We start from the raw sequence: 23,233 nt of genomic DNA on the forward strand, positions 1-23,233 counted from the left end.
ACTGGTGCAGACACTGCTGGCAGGGACACTGCTGCTGCAGAAAGCACTGGTGCAGACACTGCTGGCAGGGACACTGCTGGTGCAGAAAGTACTGGTGCAGACACTGCTGGCAGGGACACTGCTGCTGCAGAAAGCACTGGTGCAGACACTGCTGGCAGGGACACTGCTGCTGCAGAAAGCACTGGTGCAGACACTGCTGGCAGGGACACTGCTGCTGCAGAAAGCACTGGTGCAGACACTGCTGGCAGGGACACTGCTGGTGCAGAAAGTACTGGTGCAGACACTGCTGGCAGGGACACTGCTGCTGCAGAAAGCACTGGTGCAGACACTGCTGGCAGGGACACTGCTGCTGCAGAAAGTACTGGTGCAGACACTGCTGGCAGGGACACTGCTGGTGCAGAAACTACTGGTCCAGACACTGCTGGCACGGACACTGCTGGTGCAGAAAGTACTGGTGCAGACACTGCTGGCAGGGACACTGCTGCTGCAGAAAGCACTGGTGCAGACACTGCTGGCAGGGACACTGCTGGTGCAGAAAGTACTGGTGCAGACACTGCTGGCAGGGACACTGCTGCTGCAGAAAGCACTGGTGCAGACACTGCTGGCAGGGACACTGCTGGTGCAGAAAGTACTGGTGCAGACACTGCTGGCAGGGACACTGCTGCTGCAGAAAGCACTGGTGCAGACACTGCTGGCAGGGACACTGCTGGTGCAGACACTGCTGGCAGGGACACTGCTGGTGCAGAAAGTACTGGTGCAGACACTGCTGTAGTTCTTCCACTGTTTGCCCCTGCCTAGTTCAATGATTCTGTTTCCATTCCATGGAGGCCCCAGTGGTGTGGTTAGGGTGAGCCTTTTGAATATCGTTTTCTTGGGAACACGGATATGTTATACACTCCACCTGATATCCAAGACATAATCCTTGTATTTAATTAGCTCTGACCTGATCTGCTCTTACAGCGGCTGTCTAGTCTCACACTGCAGAGTCAGTAAACACGTGTCCAGGATATCCACCTGACTGCGCAGTAATGCAGCTGCACACTTGAAGACGAGGAAGAGGGAGTAAAGCTCTTTTTCCCTCAACCTTTGGGGTTTCAAACTGACACCCACGAAGGGAACAGTTACATCGCTTGTGTCACCCACATGCTCTGTTCATCGTGTTCAATTGAGCATTGTTCCTTTCCACTCGAACAAGCAAGTCCTTTCTGCTGAGAAGACAGAACAGTGTACCTGATATTTCCCCAAAGCCTGTGCAAGGTCTTTCTCAAACGCTTCCCTGCTGTCACGCAGTTCACACAGATGTAAAAGCTCAGCAAACAGGAAATACAACTGTGTGCGTGTTTTTTTAATGTGCTTTAAATGAATTGTTCCCCTTCAGCGCTGTGGCATTTAGCTCACTCTGTCAGAGGCTGGAACTGTAGCAGTAAAACTGACAAGTATGCATGTAAATACCTTCCAGAAAACCCCACAGCGACCCACCCAAAGCTGCCCAGAGATGACAAGCCCTGAGCAAGCCCTGCCTCCCAGCGTCACGTCCTGCTGCCCTGTCCTCCCACACACCTCCTGACACCGTCTCCTCGCGCGCCCGGCCCTTGTATGGTATAGAGAGAGCAGCAGCCGCCGGAGGAGGGGCTGGTGGGAGTTTCCAGGCTCGCTGTCGCTAAACATGCTGAAAGCCAAGAGAACCTCCTGGGGAGGGCACAAAAAAAACCTTGTTCCCCTGCCCAGGCCCTCTCAGACCCTCCGTACCGCCTTTCAAAAGAAAGAGAGAAAGCAAGAAGAAAGAAAGACTGGTAGCGAGTGGCTGAAACATGTTCACGCCTCCCGGCGGTTATTTTTAGCAGAGATGTGATGTGGAGGTCAGGGTTTGTTTTATATATGGTTTTTTTTTTTTAACTTCTTTTCCTGTGCATGCGTGAAGCCTGTACCCCTGGGCTCCTCACCGAGCTGGGTCGGTGATCACGCCCCCTGCTGGCGGCCTTCGAGACGGGCGTGCTCCTTCTTCCTCATCCTGCCAACACCAGTCAGCAGATGGGAAGGAGCAAGATCCTGAAGGACAGTTGAAATGCCACACGGCGGGTCAGATTATCTCACTCAGCTTTCGGACTGCTCTCCCTTACTGCCAGCTCTGTAAAATGCTAAAGCAGCGACAACAGCATGTGGACACAAGTTCTCAGCCAACTCTCAGACAGTTAAAGGAGCATCTTTCTCACAACCATCCTCCACAGCCCTGCTTGAGTGATGTAAGCGCTGCACCTTTCAAATCCAGTCCAGCAGGCAAAGACCACCTCTGGTCCGACCGAGTCCGTGCCTAGAGCTCTTCCTGCAGCTTCAGCAACAAGCACTCAGGCCTACATGCCTGTGCTAGCAGACTTGCTGGCAAGCCAGAGCTCTGATCTTTCCCAGTGTAGCAGGGACCGATGAGCTCATTGGAGGACGCTGTTCGGTGTGCTGCTGACAGAAGTGTCTGTGGTTTGTGTGTTATGTCCCGCGCGGGGGCCGGGGATTCAAACTGGACTTCCTGTGCAATGGAAGCCTCTCGCATGATCGGTGACTTACTTGTTATTCTCAGAGCCTCGTACAGTAGGTTCTCCAGGTCTGAGCTTTGGTCTTAACAGGCCGAGAGGAAAGACAAACTTGAAAAAAACGTAGGAAAATCTAGTTAACCAGGAAGTCTGGAAAAACAGATCACAGATTAAACTGCAGCCAGGAATCAACAATGGCACAGGCATTTATTGTTGCAGGGTTGTTGTTATACATCCGCACACGTACACATAATCTCTACAATGTACAGGACACCTGGATGCCAGAATTTTTTTTTAAAAATCAACATTTAAAAAATAGCCACCATGTCTGAAGCTTCATAAAAACAAAGCGCATGAGAAAATAATGCTTCTTTGCCCTGAGTGCTTTTAAGAGATGTAAATACCCCCTGGTCCATACACAGCTGCATGCATGCAGGGCGGAGTGGTGCCTCTGGGGCTCAGGATCTGCGCCTGTGGCTGGAAGGTTGTCGGTTCGAATCCCGCGGCCGGCAGAGGAATCCTACTCCGTTGGGCCCCTGAGCAAGGCCCTTCACCCCAACTGCTCCAGGGGCGCTGTATAAATGGCTGACCCTGTGCTCTGACCCCCAGCTTCTCTCCCTGTCTGTGCGTCTCATGGAGAGCAAGCTGGGGTCTGTGAAAAGACAGATTCCTGATACAAGAAATGGTATAGGGGTGATAAAGTGATCTTATATATGTGACGCAGGAACAGTGATAAGGCAGGCTGAGACAGAAACACTGGGGAATATGCTCTCGCTGTCCTCATGCACACAGAGGGCACGTCTCAATCCTCTCACCCCAGCTGGGGTCTCGCCAGCGGTCAGCCTCCCCCCCTCCTCCTCCTGCAAGCACTATCGATCACGAATTCTAATATAATCCTATCCTCCGGTATCGCACGAGCAACGAACTCTTCTCTGCAGCTCGACGTCCTGCACACAGAGATAACATCAGCGCTCCACCTCTGTGTCAGGGGCGACATCAGTCCAGACCGGCTCCCTCGCACCCTGATCCCGCGCAGGGTGTGAATCTGTGCACAGCGCTTAATCTCCCTGCTGCTGCTGCTGCTTTCTCTTCGGGGGTTTAGAGGTGTTGCCTCGCCAGGAATCTTCAGGGCTCTTTTTCATGTCCACAGAGGTTTGTGAAATGACTGCCTCTCACCCTGACCCACCCTCAGGCAACGATATGAGTAACTGAAGGACTTTGAACACTGAAGGACTTACCTCCATCAAGGTATATTTATTTCGCTATAAACTAAATGTAATCTAAAATTAGCCTAAGAAAATATTATGAGGGGGCATTTACATGAATTGTTGTCTTTTCCGTGCAGAAAATGTAGACGACTTCAGCCCTAAGTTTCTCATTCGCATCCTAGTTCAAGTGACAGAACTGCAGTTCTCTCTAGCTTCAGGTCTGTAAGGACGAACTGTGCTTTCTGCTAACCCCTCCCTCAAAGGATCGATCGAGTTGTTCAGCTCACAAAACGGGTCTAATTTGTCTCTGCTCAGGACACAGCCGGGCCCCGCTGTCTCAGGTCCGCAGCCCTTGTCTGAGCAGACGTCTCTGTGACATGTTGTCCCTCTTGCTGCTGCGCTGCTTGGTATATTCTGGTTAATTCAATTATTATTAAAGATGCCACGAAGCAGTACTGGCTTCAGGCTGGTGGGGGGGGGCACCTGCATCTTGCATTGACTAAGAAAAAACGGACTCTCAAGAAAACTATGCGGGAACCGCTCGGGCGGCAGACAGAAAGGCAGCCTGGCGCCCCGCAGCCTCCAGCTCCGCGCCCGGGACTCCGGCTCCGCGTCTTGGCTGCAGCCCTGCGGGCGGGGGGGGGGGGGGGAGGGGGCGCCGCCCCAGCGCGCAGGCGCGGGCCCGCTGCGCTCGAGGCGAGTCTCCTCCTCCTCCTCGCTCCGCCATTTCGCGGTGCAGCGCGTGCGCGCGCCGCCGCGCTCGTGGCATGGAGGAGCAATGCGGCGCCTTTGTTCGCGTGTCGCGCGGGGCCGCTTCAGATTGCCCGAGCTAGAGGCCATTTTCTTTTTCCACGTTTATTGTTGGGTTTTTTTTTTTAATAAACATTTGATATGTCGCAGTTGTTTGTCCGGAAGGAGAGCCGTGTCCCAATCGAGCAGCACGGGAGCGATGTTAATTTTTTTTTTCTTAAACAGGTCGTTGATAAGATTTAAAATGAGTGTATTGCACATCCGGGCAGCGTGTGTTTTGGGTGGGTTGTGGGGGTGGGTTTCGCGATACGTGGGCTTAGAGCTTTGTTCTGCAGTATGCTGGCGCTGGTACTTTGATATAATCGGGTTTTTAGACGTTTCGTTGCTCGTCGTTTTATATCCATACTTCCTGTTATTGCATCGCGTATTTCTGACCCGGATAGAGACAGCCCACGCGTGACTTACAAGTGCCGTTTTCTCTCCAGCACTGAAGCGGCGGTGGGTGTCGGGTTAGCGACTCGTCTCCCTCCTCCGCGCGCCGAGCACGTGACCTGCCTGCGGGGGGGGGGGGGGTCTCGTCTTTGAGACGCGCTCGTGTGCGGATGTACCGCGGTGCTCCACCAGCGGGGCCCCCGGGGCACCCCGCCCGCCCGTGTGGGTCCGTGTGGGTCCGCCGGCCAGCGGCGCCGGACAGGTAGACCAGGCGCGACAGCTGCTGGAGACCGGACCCTTGCCTAAGAGTTTGCCACTCGTGAAGGGGCGCTGAGGTTATAATAAAAATAATAATTAACTTTATTTTATATAGCGCCTTTAAAGGTGGCTTCTCAAAGCGCTTTACAGGATGACAATAACAATAAATAAGAAGACTACAACAATAAATAAGAAGATTTCACAAGACAGGACACAATTATAATTACAACAATAACAATAGAGGAGGCCGTGGAAGGTGGTATTAAGAGCAGAGGGGTCAGCAGACAGATATTCACAGTCCGCCCCCTTATCGGCGCTGTATCGCCGTTAGTGACCAAACCGAAGCCCTCGTTCGCGACGGGAAAAACACTGCACGAACGAGGTCGGGTCCCCCTCACGGGCGGGCGGCGGCGTGACGCGCCCCCCCCGCACGACACACAACGAAGCGGACGAGTCTGCAGATCAGATGTTTCTTCCTCCAAAACAAGTTTCCTCCGTGTTCGGTCTAGACCCCCCCTCGCGTAGCCCATGAGCGAGGCTGAACGCACTTCAAAAGCCTGAGGTTACAGCCCCTGAAATTTTTATTTCCCGTTTCTTTTAAACGACTCACTATCAACCGCCCCCCCCCTGCAACGACGAGTTTCGAAATCGCGCAGCCGTGCGGTTCGGGCGGGACTGGGGGGCGGACACGGAGCCCCTCGCCTGACGGGCGACTAGCGCGCCCCCCCCGGGCGCTAGGCCGTGTTTCCCGTGCTGTGGGGGGTGTCCTCCTCCCCCCCCCCGTGCTCCAGGCCTGACCCCTGTGGGCGAGTTCGGCCCCACTCGGCGGGTGGGGTGAAACCCGACGCCTTTGACCGCGAGGAGCTGATTATTAGACCCGATCACGCGCGCCCCGAGCAGGTGGCGCGACGTGCCCACGCGTGTGAGCACGTAAACACGTTTGGCCTTGGCGGATACGTACTGTATATGTAGAATTGCGGATGTCTCCGGCTGCCTGTATGCGTTGACGGCATTTTGTACAGGGGCTGCTGTTTATGAAGTTGGAGCAGCCAGAGAAGGAAGGAGAGACGGTTCTAGCGGCCATATTCAAATGTCGTGCGCTTGTGGTTTGGCTTATGTATTTTTTTTTACTGTTCAGCAATCGCGTATCAGCATAAATCTTACAGCAGTTCAGGTGGGGAGCTGCGTCAGAATGCGTAGGCTGCAAAGGAGCAAGTAATAGGTTAATTCCCTGCTGAAAAAAAGGAAGAGAGAAAACACAACACGTGGAGCCTTCTTCAGGTGTGAGGATCTTGTATACACCGGCCCTTGCGCCCGTGGGGTCCAGAGATCTTCCCCTGCCGGCCTGTCGGTGGGCTGTGCCCGCAGAGGGAGGCCTGTCGGGCAGTGGGAAAGGACACTATATACCGTGACTGAAATGATTACTCGGATGATATAGTCGCATCTTTTCGCCCGGTCTCACTGTTCCAATACAGTTTATTTTAAAACACACACACACACACGCTGTCGGGGGCGCTGGAACCCCCTTGCAGACATAAACACAAAATACCACCAAAAATAAAACCGGTTTGCTGAAAGGTGACACGTGGCCCGCGCAGCTGAGCCCCTTAATCTCCCCCAGGGGACCCGATAACCCAGCCCGGCTGCGCCCAGGAGCCGCTCACGCTGTGCTCTGAGAGAGCCGGACCCGCCGAGGGCACAGCGAGGGCACAGCGCCTCCTCAGAGCGGGGCTTCACCGGAGCGCTCCGCTCCGCCCTGTCCCAGGCAGAGGGCAGGCTCGGGAGACACGGGCTGGCACAGGTGAAGCTTTCACCCCTGCGCCGGGAAGAGGAGGAAAGAAACGCAACGTTTCGGCTGGGGAGCCTTCTTCGGGTGCGACGCCCCTGAACCTCGAAGTGAACTTGTTCCCCCGCAGCGTAAGGTAGCTTTGCCGACGGGCCGCTGTATGAGTCCGCCTGACCTGTCACTCGGAACCGCTGCTCAGAGATGTCAGCCGTCTTCCGCAGCGTGTTGTGGAAGGCAGAGATCGGGCACTTCCGGTGGCCGTAGGACCTGGTATTTGTTTCTGGTCTTTCTATTCCTATACAGGACGTTAAAGGGGCGTGCGCAGGGCTGGGGCCCAGGGATCACCCCCAGACCCGGGGGGCGGTCTGTGTGGAGTTCGCATGTCCCCCCCGTGTTCACGTGCGTTTCCTCCCACAGCCCAGAGACACGCCGGTGGGTCCATCGGCCTCTGGGAGGCTGGGAATGGCGTCCCATCCGTGGGCGCCCTGTGATGGACTGGCGTCGCAAGACCTTTGCCTTCTTTGACTCTTTGCCTGCAGGTCAAGAAAAAAAGGGAGTTTCTCTTATGGAACAATATCCTTTGACAAGCTGTGTCAGGCATCACTGCTGAAGCGCGTCTTGACACTCATAATCACAAATAATCGATCGATTATTTTTTTTTGGGGGGGGGACCATCAGAACTTATCGATGCGCTTTGTGGTTGTGCGGAGGAGGAGAAGGAGGAGGGAAACGTTATTGCCCTTAAAAGGGTCAGCTTCCCCGGGCGGGGCCGGCACCTCCCAGCCCCCCCAGGAGCCGGTGGCCCGGCTGTGGCATCGCCGTTTTTCGGGTTCGAGGACGCGGCCGTGGGGGGAATATCATCATCACGCGTCACGGGTCACGGGTCACGGGCCGACGAGTTTTCAAACCCAGGGTCTTTTCTGTGCTTTACGACTCCGCGTCTCCGGGTGTGGGACTGTGTCGGACACATCTTCCGGCCCGGACCGGCCAGGAGGGTGCTCCCGGCGGCTGTGCGGGTGGGGTGGGGTGGGGGGGTCACCCCTGTGCTCAAGACTGCGTGTCCAGTCCTGCGCCTGGAGGGGGCGCTGTGTCTGACGAGTGTCATTAAGCCAGAAAACGAGCTTGTTTCGGCTCGTTTATTACGAGCCTAGCTGGGCTGAAGGCCCGTGGATACACTGACCCCCTCCCCGGTACCAGGGCTGGGGACCTGCGTCTGGGTTTTTCCAACTCAGTTGTGTTTGTCGGTCGTTTCAGTTAAATTAGGAAAAAAAAAAACAACACACTCGTAATTTATCCCCCGATCCCAGAAGCTAACCCTTCATCCCCTTTCGCTCTCGACAGAGTAACACTGATACGTGAAAACGAAACCCCCGATCGAAGGCTGCCGTCTCGTCTCCTGCTCGGTGTTCATCTGGCCGGACACTTTCAAGCCGAAAAACAATGTCGTTACAAGTCTTTCAGGCTGTCCGTCACTTCAGCAGAGCGGCTGCATCTTTCAGCTCCGCCAGTAATCGGAGCGATAATTAAACACCGTTAAAACGGGAGATTTAGCTGCTGGACAGGAGACGCCGGTGAATCCTTTACCAATCGTGCCGGGCTGCTTGGTGTTGAATTTTTCTGACGTGGAAGTGTTTGTTTGTTTGTTTGTTTGTTTTAAATTACTTTTGCAGAACAAAAACATGTGTAAAAAGGTGTGTAAGATGAAACGGCTCACTCCACAAGGCGGGGACGTTTCTGCTTTAAAACCGTGGTTAGCGGGTTCGCCGAGGCTCTGTCTGTACCCCTCCTCGCAGGCTCGCGTTATTTTTAGGATACGGGCTGCGGCTCAAACGCCGAAGGGGCGTGTTGGAAAGCCACGGGAATTAAGCGAATTAATCCCGGGCCGTGCGACCGGTGGGCTCGACGAAAAACGCGACACCACGAAACTGCCCGCCTTCTGCCTTCCTCTGCATTCTGCTCTGCGGCCGCTAGAGGGAGCGACACGCTCGGCAGCCTTCCGAGTCGCACTCCTGCCTCTTAACTCGACCCGTCTCTCTTTGGCTGTAAATGTAAGGTATTGGAGAGAATCCCCGAAGCGAACTTTTTTATTTTTTTGAAGAGGCGAGCCTCTTTTAAATAGCGCCGGTTCGCTGAAAAAGTATGACGAGATCGCCGCACAGAGCAGCCTACCTTTAGGACGGTAGTGAGGCTCGTTCGCACCCGCCTACGAAAAAGGAAAAAAAAACAAAGGATGTGTTTCTGGACGCCGGGTCTTTATCCTTGGGGGGTTCCGGCTTTTTTGGGGTGGGGTTCGTGTCGCAGCCTGACGCGAAAAGCACTGTTTCCCTGCCATTAACCCGTTAAGCACCCGAGCTCATTTTCTGGCGAAATAATTCCCACCATCGAACCAAAAGAGTCTCCCGTGATTTGCTCTGTGCGCAAATTGTGTGTGCGTGTGGTCTCTTTAGCAGTCCACCCCCTCTCAACGAAGTTCTGCTTGCTCTCGGGTGCTGTTTGTCGGGGATGATCGCTCTGATCACTCTCTTGAAACATTTAGCCTCTGCAGTGCGCAGCTGCGGCCAGAAGATGGCAGTAAGTCACCCTGCAATAAATTAATATCGCTCCAAGACCCCCCGCCTTTGACGACGGGCTGTTTCGGGATAATAATGACTAATTATCCCTTGCTGTTGGCGGAGTACATGGCTGAAATGCATTGGTGTGTTTTTGGTCGTTTGAAAATCCCCAGGAGTCGACCTCCACATGACGCTCGTGTTTCCCTGCTGCGGTAAAAGCTGTGGCGAGGCGAGCTCAGGACGCGCACGGTCAGACACGGTCAGACCGCAAAGGTCCGGGATATCTCAGCATTAATAACACACAACCATAGCGACGGGTGGCTGTCTGACACCCTGTTTCTCGCCGGCGAGAAGCCGTTCAACCCCCGTCTCCCTGGAGTACCCCTTCGGCAGCGAACTGGGATTATTTGTGTCGTTACTGGCGGGCCGGCCGGTCCCCGGCGAGCGCTCCGGTAATTGGTCGGCGGCAGTAAACTGGGAATTCAACCACAGTCCCTATTACACTCTGAAAATCCAAATATTATTATACTCGTTTGTCGTTTTCACAATTAATAAAACAACCCCCCTTCGCTAAAGGTATGTATATATCCCCGCTGACGCAGAAGGGCTTCGCCCGTGTGGCGTTGACTTGTCGATATTGGTTGATTGGGCGAGTGAGGGCGTCCCGGGACAGCAAGGCGGAGAGCCGCTCCCGCCTGACAGGAGACGACCGTGGGGAGGACGTCCTCGTGCCAAGGGGTGCGCTGAGGCACAGCCGAGCCAAAGGGGGCTCCTGCTTCGACCTGCGCCCCGACTCTTGCCAACCCTGTGCCCCGACTCCTCCTTCTCAACCCTGTGCCCCGACCCCTTCATGACCCCTTGGCCCGCCTCCTCCTTCATGACCCTGCGCCCCGACCCCTTCATGACCCTGCACCCTGACCCCTTCATGACCCTGCACACTGACCCCTTCATGACCCTGCGCCCTGACCCCTTCATGACCCTGCACCCTGACCCCTTCATGACCCTGCGCCCTGATCCTCCTTCTTGACCCTGCGACCCGACTCCTCCTTCTTGACCCTGCACACTGACCCCTTCATGACCCTGCACCTGACCCCTTCATGACCCTGCGCCCTGATCCTCCTTCTTGACCCTGCGACCCGACTCCTCCTTCTTGACCCTGCACACTGACCCCTTCATGACCCTGCGCCCTGATCCTCCTTCTTGACCCTGCACCCTGACCCCTTCATGACCCTGCACCTGACCCCTTCATGACCCTGCGCCCTGACCCCTTCATGACCCTGCACCCTGACCCCTTCATGACCCTGCGCCCTGATCCTCCTTCTTGACCCTGCGACCCGACTCCTTCATGACCCTGCGCCCTGACCCCTTCATGACCCCTTCGCCCTGACCTGCAGGGCCTCCTGGGTAGCGGATCCGCGGGGCCAGCGCAGCGCCCCCTGGTGGATGGAGTGCAGCGCGGGAAGGACCTGCGCTGATGCACACATCGCTACGCTCTCCGCCCCCCGCCCGCTGTCCTGAGCTGAGCCCCACTTCCTTCTGCCCCAGTCAGGCAAGACCTGGCCTCTGGTGGGGCTGGGGTTCAGATTTCAGTCCCGGGAAGGGTGGCAAAGCAGGTTTCTGCACCATCGTCTCTTTCCCTCATTCTTCCTCCCCGAGTAGGGTGTGTGGTTTTGCCCCCTCCCAGCGTGACGCTTGCCTCCCTGGCGCGAGGTCGGCTTCGACAAGCCCTGTCACGTGAGCCGAGCGTCTGCCCAGGGGGATAATTATACAGACACACCTGTCTAATTACTTACAAAAGCAACTGATTCAGTTTGGCCCTCTTGGGGCTGTGCTCGGCGCAGGAGCGATACTGTGGCCGGATCAGCAGAACCTGTTAGTGTGATTTTGGGGCCTCGCGTAGCCCTGGAGCTGCTGGGCGCAGACGAACAGGATGGACCTGTTACAGCCCATTTCCAGGTCCAGCCTTACAATAGACAGCCCCACCAGCCCGCGAGCTCAGCTCAAGCGTGTGTCCTGGGGTTTGTCACAGCAACGACCTTTAGAGCTGATAAGACTACGAAGATTGTTTTTTAAGTTGTTTTTACAAAAAAAAAATGTTGTTGAAAATGCCTTGTAGTTTTCTGATCCTGGAGATTCAGACTTTGAAAGAACGGCAGAGTACTGGAGGTATTTGCAGACTCAAACTCGGCTCTGGTTCTTCAAGTCCGGCGGCTCTTTAAATCGGGGGGGTCCCATCAGGCAGCTGGCAGCTCCGACAGACCTGGACCATTTAAACCCTGATCGATGGAGCAGGCGGTTAGTTCAACCGCATCCGAATGTCCCTTCAGTTCCCTTCCTTAAATAGATGTAAAGTGTTCAAGAGTTTCTAAAATGTCAGTAACAGGGTGACTGGAGACTCCGGGACCAGGCTTCAACGCCCCTGCTTTAAATCAGCACCAGGAGAGCGGTCCAAGGAGATCGTTACTGTCACAGCGAATTACTGCTGCTAAAGCTGTTTAGGAATTACAGGAGATGACCCAGCAGCCCTAGAGGGAAGATTGAGCTGTCCAGTCGTCCCAGACCTGTCCCGGGCCTGAGCCCCGTTCGGACGTCGTGGAGGCGCTCTCCGGGGAGCAGCGCTGGCGTCAGTGGGCCGGTCCTGCTGTGTTTGTGCCTGCTCCTCTGTGTGCCCAGTGTTACCCAGCTCGAGCCCCTGCAGTCGCCAGCCCCGGCCAGCGCTTTTGGACCTGTGTGTGTTTGGGGGGGCAGGGAAGGGCCTCTCATCGTTCGGCTGACTGCTGGCTCCTCGAACCCCAGCCGAGGGCGTGCGGGGACGGCGGATCACTGTTCGTGTTCTGGTTTGACCGTGCCCCCGAAATCTCGCCGCTGGCTCCTCTCTGGTGTGGGTCCGTTGCAGTTCTACAGTCCTGCGCTGCAGATTCTCCTGCCTGCGTCACAGCCCTCCAGCCAGAACTTTTTAAATTCCGGTTCCGATGGAAACCAGCTCACCTGAGTTGTGCCAATTTTTTCCCCCCAGTGACAAAAACTGGTGCGCGCTAAAGTGAGTGTGTGCAAAATTGTAAACCTGAAATTATATTCTGTTAATATAGTCATCCTCATAGAAGCATAGAGATCCGAAAGACCGGGCCAGCGACTCAGCGAGCCCAGTCCTGGAGACTGAGTGTGGAGCGAGCAGGAGCAGGGAGGTACAAGACCACGAGAGCAGAGATATCGATGATCGAGCAGCAGTGATAACGCACACAGCCAGGCTGGGCCTCTCGCAGACAGTCTCCCGTGGTCAAGCTAGCATTTCTCAATCTTTTTTTTTTTTTTTTTTTTAAATTGTGTGCAGCTCAATTTCCTATGTGCACTGATTTCCTCACCTGTGTTTCCTAACCTTTCAGGAAGGCCCCTGAAGCCCGTGTTTCACCTGGGCCTGGGACTGGCAGGACTGCTGATTCCTGAGCCGGTTCGGGTGTTCTCTGTCCCGTTACTAAGCTGCAGCTCGGACTCCGCAGTCCTCCTGTGCGACACTGACCCACACACACAGACCACCCCTGGCCCGATGCATTGAGTCAGTAGCCAGCCCTCCTGTGGGGAGCTGTTTAATCCCGGCTGATGTTTTGGCGACACAGCCCACCTATCTTTAAAAAAAAAAACTTGATCTCAGTAGCTGGGTCATCCAAAGTATAGTGGAGTTTCCCCCTTTTTTTGTTTAAATTCTTAAACAGCAGAGGCGAAGGAAACAGGATATCCTATTTTGTTATAAAAAAACGCTTAATCGTTTGATTTTTTAAAATTGACTTTCTAATTCGTTATGTTTGGGATGTGGAATCTTTGTATTTTTTTTAAGTCCCTGTGTGAGATATGCTCGCTGAAATGTATAGGTGTATACGATATACATAGTTGACAGAGGACTTTCTGCGACAAATATTTGTGCTTCCGGCACATCTCCTCCCGTGTCGGAGGGAAGCAGGTCGTCGGTCTGATCTGATCTGAACTCCGGAGCCGCCCCGGTATCAGGCGCTCCGCCATGAGAGCAGTCTTGTCGCTAGAGGGCGATAGAGCGCTGGGAATGAATGGCCTCTTTCGGTCGGTTCACTGAGCGCGTCTCTGCTTTGTCATTATCGATGCTAGGAAGTCACACGGACGGCAACTTTTGCGCTTTTGTTTTTGAAAACACCTGCCTCAGAAGCGTCAGAGAGAGAGAGAGGAACTGCCCTACAGACTCTCACTTCCTAAACCTGCAGGCAAATGTGATATCTTCCTGTGCATTCATGTTTTTAACTGTTCCTTGCAGAGCTAATCACACCAAGGAGAAAAACAATACGATAGCACTTCGATAGGATGTTGCTGAATCCGAAACCGTGAAGGACGGCATCAGTGAGCACATCGCTCCCCGTTCTCGTTCACCTTTTCACCTCTGACCTTTTGACCTCCTGCCTTTCGCTCTTGTAATCCCGTAGCGCAACAGAACCCTTCCTCAATGTGATGTCTGCAAGGTTAAAGGGACCCGGAGATTTATGTGTAGGCAGACCCTCAATAGCTCCCGGCGTGCACCGTTTACGACCCAAGCGAAACTGCAAAATCAATCTGTGAGCCGTAGACAATTCTGCCGACCGACAGCACCCTGCAAAACCTGCCGGCTAATCTTTGCGTTTACTCGGGCTTTGTGCGTTTCTCTGCAGAATTAGAATTTCTGTCGTTTCTTGATTGTTTTTTTTTTGTTTCGTGTTGAAAATGGTACTTGGGCAAGCTTGAAAACAGCATTTGTAGTGAAAATGTCTGAGTTAAGGAGATTTATGCGGCATGCGTATTTTGTGTTGGGAACATGAGAGCATTTTAAAGACTTGTTCGTTTCTCCCAGGGCCCTCATCATCTTCATTAGTGAGATTCACCCAGTATCAGGAAGATGCTTAGTCCTAGTAAGGTCTGAGCTGGCCTGGAGCCCAGCAGAACCTCACTCTGGAAGAGACACACACACACAGCTCGTACCCTCGCTGCTCCACGCTGCAACACCTGGGCGTGAACCCGGGTCTCAGGTGTAATGCACCAAGGAACCAGCCATGTGAGCTAAAGGAGACCTCCCCCAGCGCAGGCGGCTGAGGTCCCTGCTACACGCAGGGAGGGCGATGACATCACCGTGCATGAACCAGCTCCACAGGGAAGGTCCCCAGAGTGGAATCAAACCCTTGACCCCTGAGCTCAGGGTCCACTGTGCTAATCACCACGCCACCAGGCTGCCCTGGCTCCGCTTATTTAATTTGACAGAAATGATAAATAGTGCTCTGTCAGCCCTCACGCAGCTGATACTGAGCAACGCTGCAGATGGCCTGTTTTCCTCTGGCCACTGTTACAGAATGACAGTGTTCTGGCACATGCAGCAGGCCTGGGTATCCGATTGGCAGGAAAAAAAAAAGGAAGAAAAAGCCACGGACAATAGAGGTTGGTGTTTTTATTTTTTGTGTATCATCAGGAGGTCACGAGGGAGGAGCTGGAGGAGGTGGCAGGACAGGTCTACCCTCCCGTGAGCTCGGGGCTGCCGCCACAGAACATGAGGCAGCAACACTTGAGCGGGACCCCAGTAGTGTAGAGGGAGAGTGCTGGGCTGCCAGCAGCTCTGTCACCCTGCAGCCCACAGCCGGCAGCCCCCGCTGGAGCACAGCAGGGGGCGCTGTCCCTCAGCTCACAGCCCACTGGAGCCCAGCAGGGAGCGCTGTCCCTCAGCTCACAGCCCACTGGAGCCCAGCAGGGGGCGCTCTCACCCAGCTCACAGCCCACTGGAGCCCAGCGGGGGGTGCTGTCCCTCAGCTCACAGCCCACTGGAGCCCAGCAGGGAGCGCTGTCCCTCAGCTCACAGCCCACTGGAGCCCAGCAGGGGGCGCTCTCACCCAGCTCACAGCCCACTGGAGCCCAGCAGGGAGCGCTGTCCCTCAGCTCACAGCCCACTGGAGCCCAGCAGGGGGCGCCCTCACCCAGCTCACAGCCCACTGGAGCCCAGCAGGGGGAGCCTGGCCAGTACCTAGATGGGAGACTCCTGGGACAGGTGAGGCTGCTGGTGGAAGAGGTGTTAGTGGGGCCACTCTGTGGTCTATCGGTCCTAATGCCCCAGTATAGTGACGGGGACACGAGACTGTAAACAGGTGCCGTCCTTCGGATGAGACTTAAAGCCGAGGTCCTGACTCTCTGTGGTCATTAAAAATCCTGGGGTGATTCTCAAAAAGAGTAGGGGTGTTACCCTGGCATCCTGGCCAAATTCCTTATTAACCTTTACCAGTCATGGCCTCCTAACCCCCATCTCTGAACTGGCTTCATCACTCTGTTCTCCTCCCCACTGAGAGCTGGTGTGTGGGGGGTGGACACTGGTGGTGGAGGGGATCCCCATGACCTGTAAAGCGCTATGTAAGTGTCAGACATTCTTGTTATTCTCTATAGGATGTTAGGTGCACTTTCTTTTTGTTTGGCCAGGTCTGTGGCAGACGTGGGCAGTTTGTCACAGCTGGTGTGTACCATGGGGGTGGAAATCCTTCATCTCCCTCTTTCCTGTGCAGATGACCTGTATCTCTGGAAAGAGATAAGATCACTTTATTAGCCAGATACAATTTCTTGCATTGGGAATTTGTCTTTTTTTGTCCAGCTTGCTCTCCATGAGACACACAGACAGGGAGAGAAGCTGGGGGTCAGAGCACAGGGTCAGCCATTTATATGGCGCCCCTGGAACAGTTGGGGTTAGGGGCCTTGCTCAGGGGCCCAACGGAGTAGGATTCCTCTGCCGGCAGCAGGATTTGAACCGGCAACCTTCCAGCCACAGGCGCAGATCCTGAGCCCCAGAGCCACTGCTCCGCCCCAAGGAAAGGGTTAAAACGGCAAATTCCAGAGGCCTGCGAACCCTTCCTAATAGGAGCAAAGGAGGAATTGTGTGTTTCCTGAGAGCTCAGATGGAAATGAAGGCTCTGAGGCTTCAGCTGTTACACATGCAGTCGCAAGAGTTTCCCCAGCCCGGGGTCGGTCACTTACTTTCCGTTCTTGAAATGAGAAGTTCTCCAAGTGTGCAGAAGTCAAAGCTGTAAGCAGTTGTTACAGACTACCCGCTTTGCTGAATAACAGCCAGTAGCATGTGCTGTGCCATTATTGAAAAGCAAGGAGTATTATTTTCTTGGAAATAAATAAATAATAATAAATAATAAAACCCTACAGGACTCCTCAGTCGTCCAGGGCTGCAGTTTATTCAGTGATCGCTGGGCAAAGTGGGTCAAGCTTGTCAGTGTCTCAGAGTAAAAATGATCTCATTCTTCTCTCTTCTGTTATCATCAAACAAATACAATGGCTTTCAGTCAGCGCTCAGTACATAGCACCGGGGCCCTGGATTACTGATATTTATACAGTATTGCAAGTGGGTTGTGCTGATATTAATATGTATTTTCGATTTTTGGGGAAGAGTCTGCTGTGTGTCATTCTGAAGTGTGCAGGTCAGCGAGCACTTAAAAACGCTCTTTAATAATCGCTCTTGTGTAACGTAGCCAACTGAACGGCACATTTTAGCCGCCTCTGAAATAATTACGGGCAGGCCTCATGCCAAGATGATTCACGCTATTTCCCTGATCTGGTGGGATAACCCAGTTTTCTGACTGACATAATGCAATGCCATTCACAGTACATTAACCACCATCAGGCCGCCACTGAGAGGGATCTGTGTGTCACTCCCCCTCCTAGAACACGCGTCTGGGGAAAGAGTCACGACGCGTCTCTGCGCGGCGCTTGGAGTCACTGGTGTAACAGTAGTGATGTTCAGGTAGAAGAGTGTCAGCAGGGACAGAAACAGTAAGAGGTGGGCGTCAGGTTCTGACGCGGCAGTGTCTCGCTGTAATCCATTATCTCCAACCGTGCCGCTCCACTCTAGCGTAACCAATTACATGTACGTGTGCTGAGGGGCTGTGGGGATGGGGGGGTCTTTATTCCGACAGGAGAGGGCTGCTGACATTCCTCGGATGATGATCTTTTCATTTCCTTGGGAGAGTTGTCGTGTTCTCGGTCTCTCCTGTTTGAAGTCATCGCCGTCCTGTCAGTATTCCTGTCCTCGTGATGCTCTTTAAATTGCCCTCAGGTGGTCACTGTTTTAGTTTTTAAGGCCAGGCTGGTCCTCGCCAGTTTTGCCCAGAGGTCGGACCGGACCCTTCAGCTGGGATGTGGACAGCGATCGGGACAGGTTACCGCAGGTTTATAGGCGACCCCTCTCCGCACAGCAGCAGCCCTGAGCTCCCTTCCTCTCGCCAGCCGCTGAGGACGAACATTGTCGACCGTCTGTGTCGAGGGGCTTTAGTCACTTCCTGCCCACACAGAGACGACGCGAGTGAAAAATATCGAGCGGGGCTTGAGGCCGGACTGCGCTGCCCGAGCACAGGTCCTGTCACAGAACACAGTGCTAGGCCCCTGCTTACACAGGCCTACAATGGGTCTTTTCAGCAATGTAAACAGTGTGAAACTGTGTAATCCTCGCAGAGACCTGAGCCCTCTGCCAGCTATTCACTGTTATTGTAAGGTTGTCTTTCTGCATAATTTGTTGAGCTTCTGTGTTGCTCTGAGGCTGCTGTTCTGTACGTTGATATGGAAGTAGGGTGTCTGATGACAGATAGAAAGCAGCATTTACGTTTTTTTCTCTCTGTGTTTTCATCAATGGAGCTGTGCCGTCGCTGTGTGTGGTGCCTCGACTCTGAGGGCGCAGCTGTGTCAGGCTGGTTAAAGGCAGGAAAGGGCCCACAGTCGCAGCCAGAGCTCCTCCATACTGGGAGCAGGAGCACTGCGGTGCAGAGGCCTCACCCAGCAGCCTCTGTCGCTGAGCGCACAGGCCGGACCACCCTGACAGGTCCTCCTGGCCATCTCAAACACAGAGCCCAACGTTTATGCCGCTAGTTGATGAGCTGAAATCAGCTTCCACTTTTCCAGACATCAGATATCTGGTTTGGATATGGCCTGGAGAGGTTTGTCAAAGGCATGTAGAGCTCGCAGTGCCCCCTGTTGACGGAATTGAAATGGGGATGCCCCTGTGTCCTGGGTTGTTCCCATGTGGCTTGGCGAGTGTGCATGTTGGCCTCAGGCCCGTGAAGCGGAGCGATGAGGGAGACAGCCCCAGCTCTTTCTGCCTCTCCAGACCTGTTTCAGAGGACGGGCGGAGAGTGAGTCTCACTCGCGGGTCAGCTCACGCGAGACGAGAGGCCAGCCAACAGGGAGAGCAAGCCCACTGTGCGGCCAGCCCTGCTGGCGGGAGGTTTTGAGCCTTTTTGTTCCTGTTAAAGATCTTAACTCATAATCTTCCCCAAAGGAAATGACATTGTCGTCTCCTTGGTGCCGAGGAATTAGGGGAATCTCACCGGCCAGCCTGACAGCCTGTTAGGAGGGGGGCGGCACACTGTCCTATTCTTAGGGTGGGACAGGTGAGCAACTCAAGTCTCAGCTTAATCCATAATACACAATGACCTATAGAAGAAGAACCAGCTGCCCAGCTAAGCCAATTGTCCTTCTGAACCTGCAGTTTTTAATTTTGCACTGTTCCAGGTAAATGTGTTAAAATGTCTGAAGAGAGAGAGTGCAACTTAGCAGAAGCTACCTTACCACACTACCCCAAACACGGAAGCACATGTGTTTCACCAGGTGAGATCTGCTACTAATCTTCAAACCTCCCTGCAGCGGTACAGTATCATTCTGCTGAGCGCTGCCCTTGTCTGTGGGAAGCACGTGACTCAATCTTCTGTGGGAAGATTAATATTCAAAGACAGTCCTGCGATCTAAAGAAATCAAATTTACTCCAGCCCTTACTCGGGTTTTCATTAGTTAGCTGTGACATTGTTAATATCTCACATTTACTTATTTTTTTGCCGATAGCAAGTGTTTTCTGAAAAAAAAAATTCAATCAAAAGAGCTTTTGTAAGACTATAAGAAAGGTGACAAATGTGAGGCCATTTTCCTAGTTAGTAGCTTATTGATCCATGAATTTTATCCAGCTGGTTCTTGAAAGAATCCAGCATATGAGCTTCAACATTGTCATAAAGTACTTTGTTCCACACTCCCACCACCCTTTGTGTAAAGAAGCACCTCCTGTCCTCAGATTTAAATGTGCTTCCACACAGCATCCTTACAACTTTCAGTCATGTCTGTGGTTCCCTAAACTCAGACGCTTCTGTACCCTGTTGACTCCAAGCCGCCCTCCCCCCTCTGTTACTGTTGCTTTCCTGGTTGGGCCCGGTTCTGCTCACAGCGCTCGGCGTGGCCTTGCTCAGCGCTGAAGGGGAAGAGGCCAGGTGCCCCGTGCAGGCCAGGGCTTGTGCTTGTCCCAGTCCCTGACGCCCAGACCGGAGAGCATGCACCAGGAAATGGGCTTTATTACTGAACGGACAGTGAGGTGATCACCTGCATGTGTGTCCCGGGACACCAGGAGAGGCCTGATTCCTCACACAGGGCAGGGAGAGGCCTGTTCTCGTGTTTGTCGTAGTGCGTCTGCCAGCAGCAGGAATCACAGAACAGCCTTTGCATTTTCTTCCTTGCTGTCAGAATTGAACTGAAAATATGAAGACACCCTGACAGGTGCTCATCCCTTCTCTTTATCTGTTGTTTTAATCTTGGGTTTTTTACTCTCACAGCAGATGGGGTGTGTGTGTGTGTGTATGTGGTTATTGCCACTGTATCTGTGAGGACCAGTCGGAGAAACGGGTTGAGAAGATGCACAGGACTTCGTTTTTAAAACCAAAACGGTGTCTTTTTTTACCATCTAAAATTGCGCCAGCTATTTATATCGGTTTTTTCAGCCCGTGTCGAGTTTCATTTTGGTGGAAAAGTCAACAGTAAATAAAAATAGAGCCCAGGCGACGGCCTCACCTGTGTAGAAATGCAGATGCGTGTGCCTGTGTCTGAAAAGATCTGTTTTTCTTAGCAACTGGAAATAATGGCACAAATATTTCTAGACCCGCAAGAGCAAACTGCGTCCTGAACTGAGCATTGTACAAATACCCTCACGGATCATTTCTCTGGTCACTCCGACGTTCCCCGGGTTTCCGACCTGACTGGACAGCCCAGCATCTGTCTCGGCGTGTGGCGGGGAGGACACGGCCGCCAGTCTGGACGAGACGGAAGTGGCATGGTCCTGGAGTCCCCTCCGAACCCCCCCCCCCCCTTAGTCTGGGCCGACACCAGGAGAACCGCTCCGGCTCGGCCCCCGGTTCTGACTCGCTGTGCGTCGGCACGCGGGTCGTGTGTTCTGCGGCTGTTAGGTGGCCCTCAGAAGAAATCAATAAATATGACACGTATCCAGGGGATTTGTAGCCGAGTTGTAGCTGCTAATACGGATCAGCAGTAATCCTTCCAGAATCCACAGCAGTCCTGCGGGGCGAATGTGTACACCCAGCGCTCACAGATTGCCGGGTTCCTCGCTGCGGGGGCTGCCCACCAGTCCCTCCCTCAGTCAGCAGCTGCGCACGGAGATCCGCTTTCATATCCTCTCCACCAGAACTGTTTTGAATTTCTGCGCCGAAATCATTTTTATTAGGCTTAGACAGCTGTTCGGGGCCAGTGAAAAGACGCGTAGCCGCGAACGCCCAGCGGAAAACAAGACAATCCGACGATCTGCAAAGATTTCAGGAAGCGTTGAAGCGTTTCTGCATTTCAGTTGGGGGTGGGGGGTGAAAGGTCTCAATGAGGGACATGCAAAGAGCAGCAGATTATCTCATGTTTTCTTTCAGTTTTTAAAAATTAGAACAAAGTGTTTGCTAGTGTGTGCACGAAGCCTTTGCTTTCGGTCGTCAGACTGGACAGAAGGTGCGTTGTGGTGGTTACTTTAACTCGGAGCTAAGAGAGGAAACAGCAGCAGCTCTCTTCTCCAGGGCCAAACACCAGCGGAGGAGGAAGCGGTTTCTACCGCAGAGTGCTTCACTGCAGCACGACGGTCACCTGCTACAGTACCTTCAACCCTCTTCTCTGCAAACAAAGATGATCTCTGTCATTTTTAGAATGTCTCCCAAGCTAGTTTGATGGGTATCTCTGTTTTCAGTTGTCCTCTTAAAAATTACTGTGCGTGACAACTTTAGGTGACTGAGAAGTGTCTCTTCGATTTCAGATTGTTGTGTGTAGCGTAGTGTGTGTCTTGTCAGTGTAATAAATATTTGTTTAACCAAGGGTGTCTGGATTTTTACTCCTCTCACCAAAGCAGTGCCAGGGAACAAGGAATGTGCCTCTAATTATACCAGCCGCTCGGGTATATTATGGAAAAAGCACTTACAATTTGGGGGTTATGAGTAGTTCTTTGGCTCATTGACTTAACCGTTCGGTTATTCTCGGACTTTCACCACTTTCGTAACTCTCCACTTCTAACTAATGTTTTATTCCTGAAGCCTGCGCAAAGAGAGAGGAGACAAAGACACGCTATACTTTTCTTTAAAGGCTGTAAAACGGGTCACCGTCCTCCAGTTTTTTTCAAACTAAAGCTTGGATTGAAACTGCACTTGTAGCCTCTGAACTTCTCCAGCGCAGAGGTGTGAACGGCGAAGTTCGGGGGCGCGGCTCGGAGCAGGGCCGGCTCGCGCGCCTCGACCTGGGGCGACTGACGTGTTCAGGGCCTGGCCGATGCGCGAGAGCTGGACGTGTTGACTTCTTACTGTCTGCTGCAGCTTGCTCACCAGCGACCTTAAATTGAGCAGACGACTACTGGCAAGCAGACGTAGGCCTCGTAAAATTCACAGATCTGTAAGGCAGGACCGATGCACTCAAGTGTTGCTGAAGGGATATCAATTTGCTCAACATGTTTAAACATTTAGGAGAGTCACATTATAATTATTATTATCACTATTATTATTGTAAGAGGCATTCTGTTCCTCTAGCTGTGACAGCAGATGACATACTGGGCTACAGCTCAATTGAGTTTCCTCCCCCTTCTCCAGTAGATTAGATTTGTTATTTTTGGGATGACTGTCTAATCCCAGAGTATTTCCCTCGGTGCAGCAGGAAGTGTCTCTCTGTCTCTGCTTCTCCCTGCTGGCAGTGGGAGCTCCGCCTGTTGCTCTCATGCACATGGCGGAAGTACAGTAACTGATCTGCTTTTCAAAGACTGCAGTTTAGAACAAAAAAAGACCCAAGACTCTTACAAAAGGCTTTGGGTGTTCCTTTCCTTTCTGACACTCTTTGTTTCTCCGCTTGTCTGTAAATAGGACGCTGGAACCTGCAAACACTTTAAGGAGGTACAAAATCAGAGGCGTATCATCTGCCTTTCAAAACCGATTGAGCAAAAAACATTTTCACTGTCAATTAAATGGGTGTCTTCAATTTGGAACTTTTTATCCAAATGGAAGAGTTATTACTGCCTTTCAGCTGTGTTCAGTGAGCTTGTGTCCTGTGTACCCCTGTCAGGGATCTGTGTCAGACCATTACGGCACTCGAGCAGGTTTTGAGAAGTTCCCCATGGAGGGCCTGCGGGTCCAGACAGAGCTGTGGAATTGGGCTGAAAGTGGGTCAGGCACAGCTAGGTGTTCCTCTCCCGAGCGGAGCAGCGCAGTGGAGCTGAGCTGGGGGGGGAGCACTGGTGAAAGGCAGCCCCCCGAACGTGAGCGTTTGTTTTTTGCGGAACGGCCTGCGAGCCGCCTCCGCCAATCTGGGTCAGCTACTCCCAGGCGGGACTGCTCGTCTGCTGGGCGTCGTGCGCAGCCCGCCCCCGGAGAAGGGCAGGGAAGAGCCCCCCCGCCCGGCCCCTCCACGATTCGACAC

The 23,233-nt window shown here is 53.4% G+C and overlaps 1 protein-coding gene and 1 long non-coding RNA gene across 2 annotated transcripts in view; both read right to left on the bottom strand.

The window, feature by feature from the left end:
- cp (ceruloplasmin) overlaps positions 1–23,233 on the bottom strand; it is a 430,985-nt gene that overhangs the window by 20,866 nt on the left and 386,886 nt on the right. The gene's annotated exons all lie outside the window — the stretch shown is intronic.
- Positions 6,659–9,617, bottom strand: LOC138242206 (uncharacterized). The gene is made up of 2 exons (XR_011191453.1): positions 9,129–9,617; positions 6,659–7,492 (listed from the first exon to the last, which is right to left on the bottom strand). It is a non-coding gene; the product is annotated as an uncharacterized lncRNA (long non-coding RNA).

This window comes from Lepisosteus oculatus, chromosome 13 (assembly GCF_040954835.1).
Source record: "Lepisosteus oculatus isolate fLepOcu1 chromosome 13, fLepOcu1.hap2, whole genome shotgun sequence".
Taxonomy (NCBI): domain Eukaryota; kingdom Metazoa; phylum Chordata; class Actinopteri; order Semionotiformes; family Lepisosteidae; genus Lepisosteus; species Lepisosteus oculatus.